The sequence below is a fragment of the Eptesicus fuscus genome, chromosome 15 (assembly GCF_027574615.1).
Source record: "Eptesicus fuscus isolate TK198812 chromosome 15, DD_ASM_mEF_20220401, whole genome shotgun sequence".
Taxonomy (NCBI): domain Eukaryota; kingdom Metazoa; phylum Chordata; class Mammalia; order Chiroptera; family Vespertilionidae; genus Eptesicus; species Eptesicus fuscus.
In genome coordinates this window covers 44,283,182-44,290,258 of record NC_072487.1, presented here as the reverse complement: position 1 = coordinate 44,290,258, position 7,077 = coordinate 44,283,182, and positions in this window count along the sequence as shown.

The following is a 7,077-nucleotide window of genomic DNA, read 5'->3' as shown; positions in this document are numbered from 1 at the left end:
CTACCTTAAAAATTTTCCCACTTTGCTAAGCAATTAACTCCCTACTTCTGATATTCTTTATACTCCTCATTACTTATTCATAATGTTGTTCCAGGTGAGGCATCTTTTACTTTTGCCTTTGTTGATTTCTTGCCCTTGTTCACATGTGCTATGCATTGATACAGACTTTTTTTTAGAAAGAGGAAGAAGAAAAGGTAGTGAAGGATTGCCATTAATTTATACTATTATCCCTAAATTTCTTTGTATGGGGAAATATGACTATATAAAGCTGAGGATTGGAATTTGGGCAGTAGTTTCTTCTGTACAATTAAAGTCATACCTTTGATATCATTGGCAAATTGTCCCATGGAGTTAGCCAAATGGGCAACATGGAGAAGTAAAAGGCCCATGAAAGATTAGCACACTTTGTAGTTCACAGAACATTGGGAGACCTTTCAAAACGTCTAAACTTGCTGAGATTTTTTGACTGAAGAACTTTAAGGTTGTCACATCCTGTTAAAACGTCAGTGCAGATAACCAATGACCTTGACATACTTAAGATGAGTTGTGGTTTGTATGCTTAAGAGAATAGTGCAATTAAAAATATTTATGTAATTGCTCTTTCAGAGAGCCCTGGACATTAGCATGAGGTTATAAATTACCAGAAGCTTCACAAAATCAAGGAGAGGAGGAAAGTCTCAATGGGATGGTCCTAGAATTTACAGAATTGTTGCATCTTTGGCAAGTATGAATTCACCATGAAGACATTCTAGGCCAGTGGTTTGCAAACTCATTAGTCAACAGAGCCAAATATCAACAGTATGATTGAAATTTATTTTGAGAGCCAAATTTTTTAAACTTAAACTTCTTCTAACGCCACTTCTTCAAAATAGACTCACCCAGGCCATGGTATTTTGTGGAAGAGCCACACTCAAGGGGCCAAAGAGCCACATGTGGCTCGCGAGTTGCAGTTTGCCGACCACGGTTCTAGGCAACTGGGAAGTTACTGGTGGGCTGATAAAGCAATTGAGTTATAATGTGGATCTAATTCTTCCCTCAGCAGCAATTGTGAGATATGTCAGAAATGTGTCACCTTCTTTTTCTAGAGACCTCTAAATAAATAACTAGTCTGCTCTCTTTAACCTTTCTGGCATCATTGGTGGTCTAAATAAATCATTTCTAAACAAATATATTTAAAACCCTACCTTATTTAAAATGATAGTGTTGACTAAGTAAGGCTCTATCAAATTAGAGTGGTGCCTTTTACCCTGTCGTTGATTTAAAATAAGCATTCAAAAACCATATTTTTTTTACAAACATAAATATCCCATACATGGCAAAAGCAAAACCAAAACCCAAAAAACAAAAGATGGGTATGTCAGGAAACATATCTATAATGTTGTAAGATTGATGTATATTCCTTTAGTAATTCAGTATTATCTCTAAGTAAATCATAATGAGTTAAAGATGCATGCTGTGCCTGGCTGGTGTGGCTCAGTGGTTGAGCATCGATCTATGAACCATGGGGTTGTGGGCTCAATCTCCAGTAGGAGATGTGCAAGAGACAGCCGAACAATGATTCTCTCTCATCATTGATGTTTCTATCTTTCCCTGTGGCTGTCTCCATTTAAAATCCTTATATTTAGAGATTTGTAACAATTTTCTTGAGGGAGGAACCTTGGCATTCAAGCTAGTGAGAGCAAGTGACAGTTATTCATTGTTATAGCTTGCTCCTGTTTTTTAAAAATTTTAAGTGATTTATTTCCAAACTGAATTATGGGAAGCAAACAAAAGCCTGAAGTAAGTTCAGGGTAGTTGTTTGTTTGTTTATACCAGTAGCTCAAGCTTTAATTATATAACTGAAGGTATATACTACTGAGAAAACATACCCAGTCTGTGCTGGACATGGGAATATTTTCTCCTTGTCATCAACCAAATCTTTTCTTTCTTTTTTCTCCATTTCCTTTTCCTTCCTTTCCTTTCCCTCTCCCCTCTCTCTCCCTCTCTCTCTTCCTGCCTAACCCCCTCCCTCCCTAGAGTCCTTATTCTATTTGGCTTAAATCCTCACCCCAAATCCCTCTGTTATTTGAAAGGTAATTTTCTTACTCTTTAATGTGGATAAAAATGTTTCTATTTAATATATTTTAGATAATTTTCAACAAATAGTAATTTTGAGTTAAACATCCAATTGTTTGCACACTAAATAATTAGGAAATTGTGTGAAAATGTTCATCTTCTGTCTCTTGGGCAACCTTGTTTGGGGCTCATGAACTTGGTAAGCCTATCTAATGGAAACAGGTAGAATTTTACCTGTGCCATGATTCTTATCCAAGATTATAGAGGTGGGTCAGAGGGAAAATGCCAGAGGTTTTGTACTAAGAAAGGTGCTGATTGAAGGTGCGTTTGGTGGTGGTGGTGGTGGGAGATTGTTGTAAATAAAATAGATTGGTTGAGAAACTGGAGCCAAAAAACAGATACAAATGGGTGAAGTTGAAAAGGGGACAGGCAAATGTTGATTATTTGAATGAATTCTGGAGATCTGGGCCAAAGCCTATGGCTTCCTTTTACATGCTCTTATTTGTATGCAGGTAAGCAAGATTCAATTAGAGAGAGTCATGAGTATGGGCTGGGTACTCTTTATTTTATTCAAAACTTAAAAATTCTGATTTCATTGCTACCACTACTTTCTTTAGTTGGTGAGTTGCTATGGTATAGTGTGGCTTCTGTGTGTGCGTGTATGTGTGTGTGTGTGCGCGCGCGTGCACATGCGTGTGTGTTTTCTATGGGTTTTTGGAAAAAGGACGTGTAATATAGCATCAGTTTTGACTGAGTCTGTCTTAAGCTTGTGGCAGGATCAGTGACATAAAAGGAGTGATTTAGAAGGTAGCCACACATTCAAGGGTTAGGACAAAACTGAATTACTGGTCAATTCTTCCAATTAGGACAGCAGGAAAAATTGGACAGGATATTAAAAAAAAATACCACATCTGCTTGTAGGCAAAGGAAAAACAAGAATGACAAATAACTGGAATCTGGAGGAGTTGGAAAGCCAAGGGAAGAATTTTTGGCTGCTTCACCTCTGGGGCCATTTGTACATTCTGGAGGACGTGGCTGAAAAGACTTAATAGTGTCAAATGACAAAGGCAAAAACTGGAGTCCAGTGTCACCAGGGGTAAAAGTGGGGGACAAGTGAGCTCTCAACACTTTTGATTAGGAATCCAAATAGCTGAATCCTAAGAAAAAAGAGAACTGGGAGAAGTCATGCCTTTTGGGGACTGCAGCTTAGTTGTAAATCATTTCAATTTCTGAAATTATAATGAAGTGAACCCATATCACTAGTTCCCCTAGCGGTATGCTAACATCGAATTCAGATTCTCTCTGGTAGAAGATAACATTATTCTATACTTCAAGTTATTTCTACAAGCAATTTTGCAAATACAGTGCTTGACAAACAATAAAAAGTAATCAGAAACCAAAAGAGTAAAGAAAACATTAGCAAAAACAGAAGAAAAAACAGATAATATAAACAAACCCACAGAGGCTCTAGATACTGGAATTGCCAAATAGAGATTTAAAAATAACTATTCTTATTATTTTTAAGAAAATAAAATACAAAATTGAGATTTTTTTCAGAAAACTGGAAAACTATAAAAAAAGGAATTATAGAACTTAAAATTATAAAATCAAATTTATGCATTAAGTGGGTGGCGTACTAAACATACTATACCCAGATGAAGAGAGAATTCATGAATTGGAAAGTAGATCAGAAGAAAAAATCCAGAAGGAAGTACTGAGTTACAAAAAGATGAAAAATACAGAAAACAGATTAAAAACATAGAAGATAGATCTTATATATTTACTAGTGGCCTGGTGCATGAATTCGTGCACATTGAAAGGAAATTAATTAGAAGAAATATCTTAATATCACTATTTGCCCTTTCTCTATAATAGAAGTGTCAACCAAATTCATGATTGACAATGACAGATTGAAACACATGCGTGAGATTGGCGCAAGCGAGAGCTTTATATGTATCGCGCGTGCGTGAGTCAACTTAGCCTTTCATAGATATAGAATAAACTTGCTTAATTAGACCTGCTTTCTGATTTAGCTAAACATTTTCCAGCCCAGTAAAGCACCCCAACTTCTCTTTCAGGTAATTGTCAGCAACACAGCAGTAAATATCAACACAAAGCAGATTATTATTGTAGATCATGCAGGGAGAACAAAGGGTAAAATATTTAACTGCAGCAGTGTTTGACTATATTCTGCACAGTGAGAAAACCTGAAGTCATTTTCAAGGTCCACCATTTATTTCTTCTTCTCAGTCGGGTCAAGTTTTTAAGCTTTCTAAATCTCCGTTTTCTGGCCAATGAAAAGAAAATAGGGTTCTACCGAGTCTCCTATCTAGCTACTCCAGGACTTCTGTGAGGATCAAATGAGATGAGGCACAGGAAAATGCTTCACAGACATTGGTTACAGTGTAAAATGTTTCCAGCTGGCTATAAAGCAAGTCATGTTCCTGGGCTGAAGAAACTCCAAGGAGGCTAGTCTCTAGGGAAAGGAAGCCAGATGTCATTACCCAGCGCCCATAGCCACTGTTTCTGGGCTGGGTTGTGGTCTGCATTTTGTGCTATGGGGTCTTGGCAGCGTCGGCTGCAATTTGGTGAGCTGTTGCTCTGGGACTGTGGCCGGGCCTGTGTCCCACTTGGGGGAAGCCGAGTGTTGCTTTGTGGGCTCCAGGGCTGTGGTGCCATTTCTCTGTAAATGGCTAATGTGCGTCATGGCAGCTCCTGCGTTGAGTGTCTGCCCTCTGGTGACCAGTGTGTGTCATAGCGACTGGTCAGATGGACACTTAGCATATTAGCTTTTTATATATATAGACTAGAGGACTGGTTCATCAGTGGGGTCCCTCAGCTTGGCCTGCACCCTCTTACTATCCAGGACCCATTGGGGGATGCCGGAGAGCCAGTTTTGGCCCAATCCCAACAGGCCAGGCCGAGGGACCCCCACCAGTGCACGAATTTGTGCACCAGGCCTCTAGTATGCATATAAGATCTTTGGTTAATCTCTTCCCGCCCTCCCCCCCCCCTTGCCTCTGAGATTCATCAGTCTGTTCCATGTTTCCATGCCTGTGGTTTCTGCTCCTGCGTTGAGCGTCTGTCCCCCTGGTGGTCAGTGTGTATCATAGCTACCGGCCAGTTGGCCAGTTGCTTAGGCTTTTATCTATATAATACAAGCCTAAGCGACTGTTACAGCAGAATGATCAGAATGACTGGTTGCTATGACATGCACTGACCACCAGGGGGCAGATGCTCAATGCAGGAGCTGCCCCCTAGTGGTCAGTGTGCTCCTACAGGCGGAGCACTGCTCAGCCAGAAGCCGGGCTCACGGCTGGTGAGCGCAGTGGTGGTGGAGGGAGCCTCTCGGCAGTGCTAAGGAGCAGCGAGCTAAGCGGTAAGGAGTGAGCAGGCAGGTGGTAAGGAGGGAGGGATCCCAGATTGTGAGAGGGATGTCCGACTTCCAGTTTAGGCCCGATCCTGGCAGGTGGACATCCCCTGAGGGGTCCTGGACTGCGAGAGGGTGCAGACCAGGCTGAGGGACTCCCCTCCCCAGTGCACGAATATCGTGCATCTGGCCTCTAATATATATAGATTATTGGAGTCTTGAAGGCAAGTAGATAGTAAACTGAGAAAGTCGTATTTAAAGAGATAATGGTTGTTAAATTTCCAAATCCGTTTAAATACATCAAGACACATTCAAGAAGTGCTATTTTAGCACAATAAATCAAAAGAAATCCATCCCTAGGTACAAAGAGAAAAATCTTATAAACTGGCAGAGAAAAAGAGACTTGAGTCAAAGGAGCAATAATTAAACTGACAGTTGACTTCTCGGCAAAACCAGATATGAAATTAGAAAACAAATAAGCCAATAATCAAATCAGGGAACAAAATTAGATTTAATGTCCAGGGAACTGGAACCAATGGGGTAGCAAAGGTAAAGACAGAAGAAGCATTGTGGAAAATGGTAATAGAAACCTTAAAGTGAAATAACTCAGTGGTACAAGTGTGAAGTTGTGTATGTGCAAGTGACTGCATTTATGGACTCTTCCCAACATCTTCAACAATTAAACTTTTATATCTTTGTCACAGATTTCTAGAAATTGGCTTTTTATCCTTGGTATTCAGTGCTTTTTCTTATTCAAAGAAAATAGAGATGTTACATAGCATTGTTCCTGACTTTTTCACAGGTTATGATTTACATGGGTCTTTTAATAGTTAGTGGTAGAGAAATTAACATAAAACTAAACCTTGCCTTGCAAAAGAACATGTCTAGTCACTATATGATATAAAGCTAGTCCAAAGCAGTCACTATCATGCTTTTTAGAACTTCAAGATAGTAACAGATGACTATGAAACAACACTTTCTATTTAGAAAGCAGAAAGGAAACTCATTCCAAAGACCTTGGTCAAAAATATTTAGCATGAACAAATATTTTAGAAATATTGTGATTTATACATTGCCAACAAGAACCATATCCTTGAGTTCAACAATCCTTGAAGTCAAGAATTGGTCCTGTGTTAATATTTGCTTATAAAAATAGAAATGTTCCCCACCCTCTTAATAAAACCAATGACTTGCAACCACATTCTAAAGAAAGTCTTCTCAGCTGTCAAAGTCCTAAAAGCAATCTCTCAATATTTGCAATGAGTTATTGTAAGAATCAGTATGTTATATTTTAAAAATGTATACCAAATAATACCATGCCTACTTCAAATCTCCTAACAACTTCTAACTGCATCTGTTCTCATCCTATCGCCTATACCCGTGGTCGGCAAACTGCAACTTGCGAGCCACATGTGGCTCTTTGGCCCCTTGAGTGTGGCTCTTCCATAAAATACCATGGCCTAGGCGAGTCTATTTTGAAGAAGTGGCGTTAGAGGAAGTTTAAGTTTAAAAAATTTGGCTCTCAAAAGAAATTTCAATCGTTGTACTGTTGATATTTGGCTCTGTTGACTAATGAGTTTGCTGACCACTGTCCTATACTATCTTTATGATTTGGCTTTGTCTGTTTGATATCAGGATAAAGAAAGGAAGCT